The sequence below is a fragment of the Monodelphis domestica genome, chromosome 3, assembly GCF_027887165.1.
Source record: "Monodelphis domestica isolate mMonDom1 chromosome 3, mMonDom1.pri, whole genome shotgun sequence".
NCBI lineage: Eukaryota > Metazoa > Chordata > Mammalia > Didelphimorphia > Didelphidae > Monodelphis > Monodelphis domestica.
This window is the reverse complement of record NC_077229.1, coordinates 407,436,307-407,452,170: the sequence shown is the minus strand read 5'-3', so window position 1 is coordinate 407,452,170 and position 15,864 is coordinate 407,436,307.

The following is a 15,864-nucleotide window of genomic DNA, read 5'->3' as shown; positions in this document are numbered from 1 at the left end:
ACTGTCACAGAGAAGAGGAGAAATGGATGGAGGGCTGAAAGTACTAGAACCATATTTTCCTCATATCTGGGTTAGCAACATATACAAATTAGATGGGCAAAAGTCTTCTTAATGTACAGGGAAACAAGATGGTGTTGGGAAAGGATAAGGGAAGGACTAAGAATTCCCTTAAGGGACTAAAAGACTAAGAGACAGGAGTATAGAATAAAAGAAAAGAGGGCAGATCAGCAAGAAACAGGAGGGACTGCTATAAAGGAGTATATACCAAGGAAAAGGAAGGCAGGGTAAGGCGATAAGGTAAGGGAGGAATCTTTAGAAGGGAATTCATATCAATAAATAAAGGGGCAGTATTGCAGGATAAGGAAGGAACTTTTGGAAGTTTGGATGTTTGGAAGGGTTGATACAACAAGAAATAGCAGCTAAGGGGGAAGGTATAAGGGAGGGACTCAGAATGGTAGTTTAATTTAGAAGTAGGAGGGCAAGAGAAGAGGATAAGAGAGGGATCCTAAGAAAGGATACAAATTGGAGAGGTAGTGGATAGAAGAAATTGAATATCTGAACAGGGGTATGGCTAAAGGAGAGGAATAAAACACTGTGAGTAAAAATAAAATTGATGAAAGTACACATTGGTTTTATTAGAAAACAGAAACAGAATAGATAAACCATTGGTTAATATGACTTTTAAAAGGGAAAAAAATTGAAACTACTACCATTAAAGATAAAAGGGATGAATATACCACCAATGAAAATGAAACAAAAGCAATTATTAGGAGTTATTTTGCTCAATTATCTGGCAACAAATTTAACACAATGTCAATTGAAATGAATGAATATGTACAAAGATATAAATTGCCTAAACTATCAGGGGAGGAAATAGAATACCTAAATAAACCTATTTTAGAAAAATAAATTGAAAAGGCCATAAATGAGCTTCCTAAAAAAGCAAACAAAAAATGAAGAAACATCAGGACTGGAGAGCTTCACAAATAAATTTTATTGAACATTTAAAGGTCAGCTAATTCCAATATTAAATTATATGAAATAGGTAAATTAAGGAATTTTACCCAACTCCTTTTATGAAACAAATTTGGTTCTGATACCTATACCAAGAAGAGCAAGAACAAGGAAAGAAAATTATATACCAATTTCATTAATGGATATGGATGCAAATATGCTAAATAAAATACTAGCTGGGAAAGTACACAATATATCACAAAAATTACATGTTGTGACCAAACAAGATTTATATCAGGAAAGCAAGGATGGTTTAATATAAGGAAAACTATAAACATAATTAATTATATTAATAAGAAAAGTAATAAAAATCATATGATTATATTAATAGATACAGAAAAGATCTTTGAGAAAATAAAACACTCATTTCTATAAAATATTGGAAAACATAGGTATAAATATATTTTTTCTTTAAATGATAGGAAGCATCTATCTAAAACAATCAGCAAGAATTATTTTTAATTGGAATAAGCTATTTGGAATTTCCTCAAAGAGATGAGGAGTGAACACAGATATTCATTATCATCAATATTATTTAACATAGTGTCAGAAATGCTAGCAATCACAACAAGAGAAGAAAAAGAAATTGAAGGAAAGGGCAAAGAAGTAATAAAACTGCGTTTTGCAGATGATGTGGTAATATATGTGAAAAACCTCAGAAATTCAATTGAAAAATTACTTGAAATTAGCAATAATTTTAGAAAAGAAGCAAGGTATAAAAGAAAACTTTTTTTACAATTCATCAGCTATTTCATATATTACAAAACAAAGTCCTGCAAGAAGAGATAGAAAGAGATATTCATTTAAAATACCTACAGATAGAATAAAATTCCTATGAATAAACCTACCAAAATAAACCCAGGAACTATATGAACATAATTATAAAGCACTTTTTACACAAATTAAGCCATATCTAAATAATTGGAGAAATATGAATTATTCATGGATGGGCTAATGCAATATAACTTAAATGACCATTCTACCTGAAGTAATCTGTTTATTCAATGCCATTTTAATTAAATTAACAAATTTTTTTAAAAATAGAAAATATCTTATTTAGCCAGGAATTAACAAAATGCACTTGAAAGAAACAACAAATCAAGAACTGCAAAGGAAGTAATTAAAAAAAAATAAAAGGAGATCTAACAGTATCAGCTTTTAAAATGTATTATAAAGTAGTTATTATCAAACTATCTCCTACTGGCTTAGAGAGGAAGATCAGTGGACCAGAAAAGATATACAACAAATAATAGTAAAATATTATAGTAACTTTGTATTTGACAAAAGTATAGATCTAGGTTGTTGGGATAAGAAACCACTTTTGGTAAAAATTGCTGAGACAACTGGAAAGTAGTTTGGCAGAAACTAGGCACAGACCAATATCTTACAACATTCACTAAGATAAGATCAAAATGGATACATGATCCAGAAATAAAAAAGAGAATTCATTAGCATATTAGAACAGGAAACATATTACCTCTCATATTTATGGACAAGGAAAGGATTTTATCAGTCAACAAGTTATAGAAAGCAGTGTGGGATATGAAATGGATAATTTTGAGTACTTTAAATTGAAAAAAATTCATACAAATGAATTAAATGTTGCCAAGATTAGAAGAAAAATAGGGGCTGTGGTAGGAAATTTCATAGACAGTCTCTTGGCTAGAAGTACCATATCTAAATATAAAGAGAATTTAGTCAGATTCATAAGAATAATATCCATACTGCAATTGATAAATGGTCAAAATATATGAACAATTTTCAGATGAAATCAAAGCCAAATATAGGTATATGAAAAATTCCAAATCACTAGTGACTAGAGAAATGAAAACCAAGACCATTCTGAGGTATCATTTCATACCCTCAGATTAGCTAAAATGACAAAAAGGCAAAATGAAAAATGTTTGATGGAATATAGGAAAATGGAGACAAAAATACACTATTAGGGGAACTGTGAATTGATTCAACCATTTTGGACAGCAATTTGGAATTATTCTGAGATTTATCAAACTGTGTATACCCTTAGATTCAGCAATATAATTGATAGTAGTTTGTAGGGGAAAAAAGAAAAAGAACCTCTGCTCCAAAATATTTATAGCTTTTTTCTTTGTGGTGGCAAAGAACTGGATATTAAAGAGATGCCCATCAATTTGGAAATGGCTAGAGAAATTGTAGTATATAATTGTGATGAGTAGATTAATTAAAAACATTAAAAAGAACCACATGAGACAATGAAGAAATGTAGAATCAAGAAAACCTTAATATAGTTACATATTTAATATTTGAAGAACAACTTGAGAACGTTCATCTCCTGAGATTGAATATGAAATGGAAACTTGAAAGATATAAGATATATATATATATATATTTGCCAGATGATACCTTTTGTGGTATGGGGAGGTGAGAGAAAGAAGAGAATACTTGGAAATAAGAAATTTAAAAAAATTTTATTTTTAAATTTTTTTCATGTTTACATAATTTATTTTCTTTCTATCCCCTCTTCCCTCCCACTCCTGCAGCTGACAAGCAATTCCACTGAGTTGTACAAATGTTATCACTTGATACCTATTACCATATTATTCATCTTTGCTATAGAGTGATCTTTTAAAGCTTATACCCCAAATTACATACTCATATATACATGTGATGTCATATGATCTTCTTTTGCATGAAATAGATTTTTTAAAAAATATGCAACTTTTGGAGTAGAGCATAAAAATGTTGTTGACTGGTATTTCTTAGTGAGTCAGTTACACAGAACTCTTTATCCTTTCTTAATAATGTTCTTAATGCCATAATGTCTAAGAGATCAATCCAGTCCTGACCTTTGGAATCACTTCAAAAGACTATGGGTCTTTTTACACTTCTCTCTGCAATCCATGAATTAGAATGAGCTTGTATATTTGTTGGCAGTGTTCATTCATTAGTTGATTTCCCTCTGTGAAAATAAGATATTTAATGTGCATTAGGGGAGGACTTCTGTCCCGTCTTGATTGATCACTAGTAAACTACTGGGGACAATTCCAGTTGGTGGGTGAGAAACATAAACTCGTTTATCTTTATATCATATCTGTTGCAAATTGAACTGAAAACATAGAGTTTGCACACTAAAATGGTTCCACTGTGGAGCAATGTGGCCATAAAACAGCATGCTAACAAGCCCGACATGATGAATGGAATGCAATAAACTTCCATAATTTCTAGTTCTTCCCCCACCCCCCACCAGCAGATGCTGGGGTTGTCTCACCTGTTGACTCGGTTGCAGTGATGATAAACAACATTCCTGAGAGCACTCTAAACCACCTTGATATGGTTGCCCATCCACGGACACAGGTTAGATTTCCACTGAGTTGAGTGACTCAAGAAACCTCTTATTCCCAAAGAAATATTTCTCACTGCTGTAACTGAATGCAGAGAGGTATGTAGGATCTAAGTCAACTACTAGCATGCCATACATAGAATGATATTTGCAAAAGCAAGTACTCATGGAAATGAGACATAGAAGGTAGAAGGAAAGAGAAAGAAAGGTTACACATAGATATAGAAGAGAAGAGAATTGGGAGAATATGAAGAGTTAATACCAATATTAGTCAGAGCAGGCATTTTTTTTTCCAAAGGAAAGGGTCTTTAAGTGAGAATGATGGCTTTCAGTTGCAAATACAAAATGAATCCAATTAAAATGGCTTCCTTTACCTGGATTCTATTGAAAATGAAGAGACTAATTTGATCTTGGGAATTTGACCATTTGGAATTTTCATATGGAAAAAAAAGAATGATGAATTTTTGAGGGCTTTACTTTATCATTAATAACATAGAACATTAAGTCTAAAAGGAATTTAGGAGGTCATTTAGGTAATTTTTATTTAGAAGATCAGGAATTCAAAAATAGCCTTTAAATGACAGTTAGAATTTGAACTCAGGTCTAGAGATCCAAAGTTTCAGTCTACATCCTATAATGCCACATATACTACTGATATAAAGTATAATCAACAGTGTCTGTAACTACAAGTGTAAATTTTGTCTCAATTTCAAGGCCATTACTATTTGTACCACCCTACTGATGGAATCTATCTTCCACATCCCCCTAATATCAATTTCTTTTCTTGCCAGATTAGTCCCTGCTGTTCTTTTAAGTAAAAACCTTGTAATTTGGGGCTGGCCTTCTGAGTATTCTCAGTGGTAAAATATTTCCATTTTACCCCTCTATTGTTCATGTCTGTTGCCCTTGGGAAGACTTCTCTCTCTTCTCTATCCCAACCCAATCCTTTCATTCTAGGAAGTCCATCTCAAGTTTTACCTCCTTTGGGATGTCTCTCTGAAGAAACACAGGCAACATTTTTTTTTCTCTCATTGACTTCCCAAGATGCTTGAAGTCATGTAGTCAAACTGCCTGGCTGTCCACTGATCTTGTAAGGAGGGAATTTGTTCTGATAAGAAAGATACAATTTAGAAGGAGAATGTTATGATGGCTTTCTCCCCATTTTTTGTACAAAATATTCCCCAGGTACCACAGCAAGATTAAGGAATATTTGCCCATAGGCAAAAACAAATAGCCCCCATAATAAAGGGCATGAATCAACTTGTGTGTGTGTATTTTGGTAGTAAAGATTTAATACTGGCCATAGTGGACTATCACCCCAGGAGCTGGGTAGCAAGGCAAGACCCAGGAGGAAGTTATAATAATTTACCATGTGGTATTTTATGTTTTTAACTATTTTTGCTAATTATATGCTAAAATATATAGGTCCTATGTGGCTAAAATCCTTAAAATGTTTCTGTATACTTTAAATTGAAAATTCCAGGTCAAAGATTTTGTTATCACGACCTAGTTCTGCCCAATGTTGAATTGGTCTATTTCCTTCTTTCCTTCCTTCCCTTTCCCCCTTCCTTCTTTCCTGGGATATACAAGGTGTTGGAAGACTAGTACCACAAGTATGAGAGTTCTCAGTGCCCTTTTCAGTGTTTTCCTCCTTTGGTTTCCATTTGCCACCCAGTTCTCACCTGTGGCTCCAAGATGAGCATGGGCAGCAGTCACACCCTGATAAACAGTTTTGGCAAAGTAAGTAAACCAAGTTGATGATAACTTGACATTCCTCAAAACTTTTAATGAGTTGGGGGAGGGGGAATCAACACCAGGCATTTGAAGAGATCCCTTGGTAGGAGGGGGTGGAGGATAACAATTTGTTCCAATAGCCATAAAGGCAGAAGATATAGGTTCAGTGGAGTGGTAAGAGCTTGGTTACAAACTGAAAATACCAAGGTAATCAACTGCATTCTGAGCCACTACCAATTGTCTTGCCACAGAAATTTGATGATTCTGGGAGAGAGAATGAGGCTAATGGCTTTGTACAATTCTATTTCATTTAAATCTAATGTATGCAAAAGTCAAAAGATATGAGTAATGCCATTTTGGTCCTTCCTTCCTTCCTTCCTTCCTTCCTTCCTTCCTTCCTTCCTTCCTTCCTTCCTTCCTTCCTTCCTTCCTTCCTTCCTTCCTTCCTTCCTTTCCTTCCTTCCTTTCCTTCCTTTTTTCCTTCTTTCTGTCAATTCTTCTTTTCCTAACTTCCTTCCTTCCTTTCTTTGTTCCTTCCTTCGTTCCTTCCTTCCTTCCTTCCTTTCTTCATTACTTCTCTTCTTCTTCCTTCTTTTCCTCCTTCCTTCCTTCCTTCCTTCCTTCCTTCCTTCCTTCCTTCCTTCCTTCCTTCCTTCCTTCCTTCCTTCCTTCCTTCCTTCCTTCCTTCCTTCCTTCCTTCCTTCCTTCCTTCCTTCTTTCCTTTCCTTCCATTTGTTTTTTATTTGCTTTCATAGGTATGGAGATTTCCTAGTAAAGGAATATTCTGTATTAATATAGATCAGCCACCTATAATTTCTATAAAAAAGGAAATTGCTTTTGGCACTGTGAAATTTTCTGGATATCCTAGGATTTGCATAGCCACTATATGCCAGGGGCAGAACTTTAGCTCTAGTACTCTAGCCTCCAAGATAGCAACCTCTCATTCACTATACCAAGGATATTACCTCTTTTACTCCTAAATAAGATAAATTATTTGCTTCCAAATATCATATTCAGTCATTCATTTTTTCAAATATTCATGAAGGAACTACTATATGCAAATTGTTATTCTATACATATGATACAGTTTCTATCCTCAATTAGTTTAGAGTCTAAAATGGTGAAATAAGACTTGTAGACCTACAAATAGGACAGCTAGATGTGTGATGCCTGGAGTCAGGAGGACTCATCTGCTTGAGTTCAAATCTGGCCTCAGGCACATATTAACTATTTCACCCTTGGGGATATCACTTAATCTGATTTGCCTCAGTTTCTCTTCTGTAAAATTAATTGGAGAAGGAAATATCAAACTACTCCATTATTTCTGCCAAAGAAACCCCAAATAGGATAATGAACACAGTTTCCCATTCAAAAATTACTTTTCAAATAGAAGGAAAAACACAACAGTTCTCTTCCTTATTACAAAAAAAATATGTAAGAGAACAAATATAATCATTGTGGTTAAATTGTATCTTGTTATGGTCCCTATAGCCATCCTATCAGTTAGAATAATGATTAAGTATAGTAACTGGCCAATGTAAGGTAACAATAGTAAATAGGAACAAAGAGTATTAAGGAAGAACATAAAGGTTACTTGCCAGAACTGCCTCTTAGGTTAATGAAGGCTATATTCAGTGAAGCCAGCTAGTCCTCAAATAAATAGCCTTTGGCCTGAAAACTATAGATCAGGACCAAACATTCTCAATAAAACTAGATCAATATTATGTTAATGGTGGCAACCTGAAGATGATCTTGATAACATAATATACCAATAAGTGGCCCTAAGATGATAAGGATTAACCTCAGTCTTTCTCCCTTCACTAGAACTCTGTTAGAATGACACCCCATAATCCTGCTACTGAAGCACTACTCCAAGTGCTATGGTTAGAAGTTGCAGGTATGCTAGAAACTCCAATCTTCAGTTTTAAAAGTTTCTCTATGTGCCTTTTCCCTCTTTCATCTTATTTCTGCTTCTATATTCTCTGTTCCCTATTAAAATGTGATTAACAAATTATTCTTTGTTTGTTGCCAGGTTGATCTTTCCCAGTGAATATCCAAAGAAGTGAGTCTTTTCCTAAAGAGGACTCTTTTGTGGTCCCCTTCCTTAAAGCATAAACCAGAAACCTGGGTTTGGACTTAAATTTTCAGTAGCTGCAAGGCAAGAGGAACTCACTTGTAGAAAGCTAGGGCTGATGAAGGATCACTGCATCCCTCTGGATAGGGACCTCTCCTCTCATTGAGTTTATTAGAATGCTCAGTAATAAATGTCAATCCCACCCTGAAGTTCTCATGTCTGCCAAACTTGTTGCAAAAATCTGATTGTTCTAAGTTATATCTCCAGTTTTAGGGAATTCATTATTCCAAAGGAAAACCATTTTAAGTAGCTATAACATATTGTGAATTTTCTCCCCTTATATTTACTGAAATTTCTCTATTCATAACTTAAACCCACTTGTCTTTCTGTATGAGTCAGATTAGCCAATAGAGAGTGCTGTCCATGTAGAAACATGAAAGAATGAGTTGTTTTGTCTTTCAGAGGTGAAACGAAAATTAGAGTCTATAATAATAAAAATGGCAGTGATGATAGTAAAGTTAGTTACCATAGTTATCATTTATATGGTACTTTAAAAATTTTAAAGCTTTTGACATATATTATATTATTTGATTCTCACAATAACCCTGTGAGGTAGAAACAACTATTATCCCCATTTTATAGAAGAGAAAACTGAAGAAAACAGAAGTTGAGGTCAGTTTCCTCCTCAATAAAATAGGGATAATAGTTGTTTCTACCTCACAGGGTTAATAGAAACTTGAGTGTCACAAGTCAAATTCTTTCTACAGCTCTCCAACCTAGATGCTTTGGTGATGAAGCCATGATGATATTGATGATTTTGAGATTGTGATGGCAATGTTATTTTAATTATTACCATGGTATTGTGCCAAATAACATTTAATATTAGTAAGGAGAAGGAAAAAATTTTCCTTTTATATTTTGAGTAGGCAGCAGTGGGGAAGGGGATTTTGTTAAAAGCAAACTTTGAATGAAAATTCTCATTGGTCCAAGGGAATGAATAATCAAGAACTCTTTGATCAAATATGCTGTGTCCTCTTTGATCTCTACTTTGAATAAAAGGGACCAAAAACCTCTGAAGGATATAGGTTACTTTTTGGTCTTGAAATCAGAAGAACCCAGTTTTAAGTCGTGGCTGTATTACCTTACTAGTTATATAAAATTAGCTAAACTCTCCAAGTCTCCATTTTTCTTATCTATCAAAACAGGACAATAATAACTTATCTATATAGCGCGCGCACACACACACACAGATTATTTTCAAACATTTATGGTTCTCTTTATAAGGCACTAACCACTTTTAGCAGTTGAGGGAATTCAGACTAGCACATTAAGTATCTTGTCCAAGGTCATACCATCAGTAAATGCCAGTTCCTGTTTCAATTCCGGATCTCTTTGGAACAAAATAAGAACTTGTTTCTATCTAAATCAGTGAAAGTTTTTTTTTTTACCTTAACATGATTCCTTAAAGTGAAGTATTATTACTATTACTATTATTAACATTCTTCATGAGGTCATAGAGTTATTTAAAACAACATTTCTAGAACGTAGATATCAGCCCAAGAAACATTACAGTCTTAATTCTCAGACTAGAAATCATTCCAGTTAATATCTATATGTATATGTGCATATCTGAATCCATCTCTGTAGCCAGAAAAGCAAAATGGGTGAGAAAGGGGCTGGATTCTGGGTAAGAAAGATCTGAATTCAGGTCCTCTATATACTTCCATTAGTTATTCTCCCTGAGGCAATTCACCTCACCTTTAGGTGACCCAATTCAATAAGAATTCTTGCTGCTTTGTTATCAGTGTTGTTGGTATCTATGCCAACATTTTGTTTTCTTAATCAAACCAGAGATGCAGGCATACACACAAACACACACACACACATGCATACACAAAATATATGTGCAAATAAGTATGTACATAAATGTATGTTTTATATATATATGTATGTGGAAAGACGGGGGAAGAGAGATGGGAGAGGGGGGAAGTATGGTTTAGTAGCTAGATCAGGGGTCCCCAAACTAAAGCCTGCGGGCCACATGCGGCCCCCTGAGGCCATTTATCCAGCCCCCACTGCACTCCTGGAAGGGGAACCTCTTTCATTAGTGGCCAGTGAGAGGAGCACTGTATGCAGTGGTGCCACAAAGTGTGTCGCTCACCTACAGTACTACTTCTGGTGACATAATCCTTTGGGTGGTGCCTTGTTCTGAGAGTAACTGAAGGAGAACAAGGTGCCATGCAAAGGATTATGTGACTACACAATGGAAGATGTCAGCATGGTGAGAGGTGATCTGGGGGAGGGAATTCCACACTGTGTATACTGCTGCCTGCTATAGTGGTGGCAGTGATGGGTGACAGGCCCATCACAGCCAGCGTTCGAGCCTCCACTATCCCAGACAGCTGTATACAGATTTGTTTTTAGTTTTTTTTTTTTTTTTAATAGTCCAGTCCTCCAACAGTCTGAGGGACAGTGTACTGGCCCCCTGTGTAAAACGTCTGGGGACCCCTGGGCTAGAGAGTTAGCCTTGAGGCAAGGAAGATATGAGTTCAAGTCCTGCTTCTCACTTGGGTATATACTAAATGGGTGACTATAAACTCCCTTAGACTATAAACTTAAGAAAGCTGCAACCTGCTTTGGTAGAGAGAGTTTCTTCTTCCAGAAGTTCTGCATTCCAAGGTACTTAAAGCTTAAGTCCCCATCTGCAATTACAAACATAATCAATAAATATTTATGAAATATCTAAATGGCAGACAATGTGCTAAGTACTTACTGAGGATACAAAATTAAAATACATTCTTACACAATACACTTGTACACATATGTGTTTTATTTACACTCATATACAAATGTACATACTTATATGTAAGTTTATAAAGATATATAAAGATATGAATATGTTATATAGGGCCATGTGTATATATTTATTCTTCATTTGAATTCACAATAGTGTTGTGAATATATGTAAGCATAAGATATTGCTATCAAAAATATACAATGTATAGATGTATACTGACATGCATATAAACACAAAAATGGAACCATAAGATCTTAACACTAATAATGATGCCTCATCAGCTTACATTAAAATCAAATCATAATTATATTTTCATTATTTACATGACATAATAGTTCTGAGAAAATTGTAGCATATAACACAAAGTACTATATATAATATAATCTCGAAATAACATCTTATTTTATTCTTTAACATTTATGAGAAGCAGACAGTTCTTGTATTATGATGATGATTTTACAGATGAAGAAACTGATCTTGTGATTAGTGATGGGGTTGACTAGATAATCTTATAAGATTAATTCCTGGTCTAGAATTCTATCACTTTATGATTTCATATAAACTATAGTCATAGCCATATCAGATGGAGGCTAGGGACACAGGAGGAAAGAGAGATAGAGGAAAAGGAGTTTCCTCTCTCATTCAACTTATATTTTCATCCATCTTTCCTTCTCTCTGGGCGAAAAATGTCTTTTTCAGTCCCACACTGTGCTCAGTTGAGGCCATTTGCAAGATTCTGAATCATTATGCGGTCTCACATCTAACTCTCACCCTTAAGGACACAAATAGTATTCAGACAAGTTGTGCTTCTACTTAAAGTCCTTTAGTTTCTCAGCCCTCTGTAAAACCTGATTATAGGTGTTGGAATTAGTTTTTCCCTCCACAAGGGAGGATAAACCTCTGGAGTTGAGCCTCAAGTACTTTTTTGCCCTTAGTTTCCATTCAATCTTCCTCTCCCATCTACTATCTTTTCCTTTCCTCCTGCTGCCTAGTTATCTATCTACCTGTCTCTCTTTCTGCATCTCTCTTTTTCTCTGTCTGCCTTGTCTGTCTGTCTGTCTATTCACACATACACACACAGTATACAAAGTTCAGATTAGTATTGATATCATAGATACACATACATATATATATATATATACATACCTATATTTACACTTGCCTATGAGCACGTCTATGTATATGTGGATACCCACACATGGGAATATATAAATGCATATATGCTTATGTGTATATGTTTGTGCAGGTATATATGTATGTATACACACATATGTACAATGTGAAATGTACACACACACGTATCCAGGAAAGATAGAAGACAGCCACAGCAACAAGGACCTTGGTAGTTGAATACCAACGATACTAAAGTGAGTGACTCAATGAGCCTATACTCTGTTCCCCCATCACTCAATTAATATTGGCTTCCATTTCTCATTGTGACTTGTGACATATCATTTTAAGTAGATAGACTTCCTTGATGTTCTATATTCTCAGAAGATGGCTTTGAGCAATTCAAATATGCTTTCTATTCCTCAGTTACCTTTTCTGACAAGTGAGAATAAAAACTTTCTTTCCTACTTCTGAACGTTGTCATGAAAATCAAATCAGATTATAGATCAGAAAAACAATTAGAAAAAAATTTCAGTGACCTATAACTAAGGACTCAATTGTCACTGTTGGAGTGGAGGAACTAGAGACCTGGGATTTCAATGGCATGAGATTTCAATTCGATTGTCAGAATGGAAACTTCTAATGCTACATACAGAATGTCAACTTTTTAGTATTTGAAGGACTTTTTGATCATGATCACCCAGCTAAAATATCTTACTCTATGTTCAGAACTCTTTTCACTATGCCTCACTACCTCTCATTAACATAATACTATCATTATGATCTCTATGTGAATATATATATATATATACATACATAGACACACATATACATACATGTATTATCTATCCATTTCCCTATCATTTCTCTATTTAACTATTTGTAGATATCTATCAACTTTTTGGTCTGTAAGTCTTTTTCTATCTCCTTATCTTATTATTTCTCTTTCTCTGTCTCTGACTATCTCCAGTTCTAAATTATTTTCGGAGCTCTGGTCCTCATTAATCACTAGTTACCTTTTAAATATATTGACCTGGATACACCCACACCCACACACACCCACAGCCACACACCCACACCCCTTGTTATCTTTCCACCCCCATTCCACCTCCCTGCCCATTCTGAATTGCCCTCCTTTGACAATTCATTCATTCCAGGTATCCAGGCTCACAATGTTGTTATAATCCTTGATTCCACCAGTGAATACACTTCACATATCTAATCTGTTGCCAAATCTTATTGTTTCTGCCTTTTATTTATTTTTTTAACATTTATTTTTCCTTTAAAAAAACTGGACCTCCCATCTTTTTCATATTTTATTTCCCCTCACATGTAAAATCAGTTGTAAAGATTTTGCACATGCTTTCCTGTAAGACATTTTAATATATTAATCCTTTTGTTGAAGCAAATGAACAAAAGAATTAAGAAAGTTAAAGAACGTTTGCTTTGGTTTTCTTTTAGAATACATCAGTTATTTCTCTGGGGAAATTTGGCATTTTTTAAATAATGAGTCCCTTGGGATGTTTTGGAACATTTTATTCCTGATAATAGCTAAATTATTTATAGTCATTCATCATACACAATTGCTGTCAGTATGTACAAAGTTCTGGTTCTGTTTATTTCACTTTGCATCAATTCACATAAGTTTTTTTCTGAGTTCCTTCTACTTGTCATTTCTTATACCACAGTAATATACCATTAAAATCATATACTATAACTTCCCCAGCTATTCCCCAATTCATGAGTATCCCCTTATTTTCCAGGTCTTTACCACCTCAAAAAAGAGCTACAATAAATATTTCTGTACATAGGGGTCATTTTCCTTTTCCTTTTTTTTTGTTTCTTTGAGATACTAATCTAGTAATGATATTTCTGAGTCAGTCAAAAGGTATGTACTCTTTTATAGCCTTTTGGTTATTGATCCCAATTGGTCTTCATAATGATTGAAGTAGTTCATACCTCCCCCCTCCAAATATTTTAGTATTTCAATTTTCCCACATCCCTTTGAAGTTTTGTCATATACATTTTCTATAATAGTTAATGCAATAGTAATGGGGAGTTTTGATATGCATTTATCCAATTAATAGTGATTTAGAGTATATTTTCACATGACTATAGAGAGCTCACTTACTTTGAGAACTACCTGTTCTTTTCCTTTGACCATTTTTCATTTGAGGAATGACTTTTATTCTTACATATTTGGCTCATTTCTCTGTGTTTTGAAGAACGAGAACTTTATTGGAGAAACTTGTAAAATTTTAAGCTATTATAATTATCATGTATTATCCTCCATTCATATCCCTCACTCATTTATCCTTTTCTCTCTCCTTTCTGTACATCCTCAAAAGTGTTTAGCATCTGATTACTACATCTCCCAATTTGCCCTCTTTTTATCAGCCTCCCTTTTCTTCTCTTATCACTTTCACTTCTTACTTACCTTTATGGTAAGATGGATTTCTATACCCAATTGATTATGTTCTTCCCTTTTTGAGTCAATTCCAATTAAAGTTCAAGCACCACCCCTACCTCTTCTATCTTCCCTTTCACTGTAAAAGCTCTTTCATGTCTCTTTTGTGTGAGATAATTTACTCCATTCTATTTCTTCCCTTCCCCATCTCACAATGCATTCTTATTTCTCACTTCTTAATTTTATTTTTTAATATATTATCCCATAATATTTACTTGTTAACTCACTCCCTTGCTCTCTGTCTATATATAATCTTTTTAATGTCCTTATAATGATAAAGTTCTTAGTAGTTACAAGAATCATTTTCTCTTGTAGATATATAGTTTAACCTTAATGAAAATCTTTTTATTTCTCTTTCCTGTTTGTTTTTATGTTTCACTTGAGTATCATATTGGAGAGTCAGAAGTTCCATTTGCCTCCGGTCTTTTTATGAAGAATATTAAACAGTCCTCCATTTTATTCAATGCCAGTATTTTCCCCCTGAAGGGGTATGTTTAGTTTTGTTGGGTAGGTGATTCTTAGTTGAAGTCCTAGCTCCTATTTTCTGGAATATCATATTTTGGGTCCTCTACTCTGTTTACATAGAAGCTGCTAACTATTGTGTTATCATGTCTATGGCTCTATGGTATTTGGATGGTGTCTTTTTGGGTGTTTACAATATTTTCTCTGACTTAGGAGTTCTGGAATTTGGCCGTAATATTCCTGGTAGTTTTCCTTTTGTCATCTCTTTGAGGAGGTGATTTAGAGTCTTTCAATTTCTATTTTATCCTTTGGTTCTATAATATCAGGATAGTTTTCCTTGATAATTTCTTGAAAGATGATGTATTTTTTTATTATGGCTTTCAAATAGTCCAATATTTCTTAGTTGATCTCTCTTGGAACTATTTTTAAGCTGGTTGTTTTTTGTAATGAGATATTTCACATTTTCTCTCTTTTTTCATTCTTTTTTACTTTGATTATTTCTTGCTGTCTCATGGAGTTATTAGCTTCCACCTACCCATTTTAATTTTAAGGAATTATTCAGTGAATTTTTCTACCTCCTTCATTTGGCCAATTATATTTTTGGGGAATTCTTTTCCCCATGAATTTTTATATCTCCTTTCCTATAAAGCTAATTCTGCCTTCTTAGTAGTTCTCTTCAGTTAATTTTTATATATCATTTTTTTCCATTTGATCCTTTCTTTTTTATAAGGAGTTCCTTTCTTCTGTGGATTTCAGTGCCTTTTTAACCAATTGCTATAATATGGTATTTAAGATATTATTTTCATCAGTATGTTTGTACTTCCTTTACCAAACTGTCATCTCTGTTTTTCTTGATTTTCTTGCATCACTCTCATCCTTCCCCCATT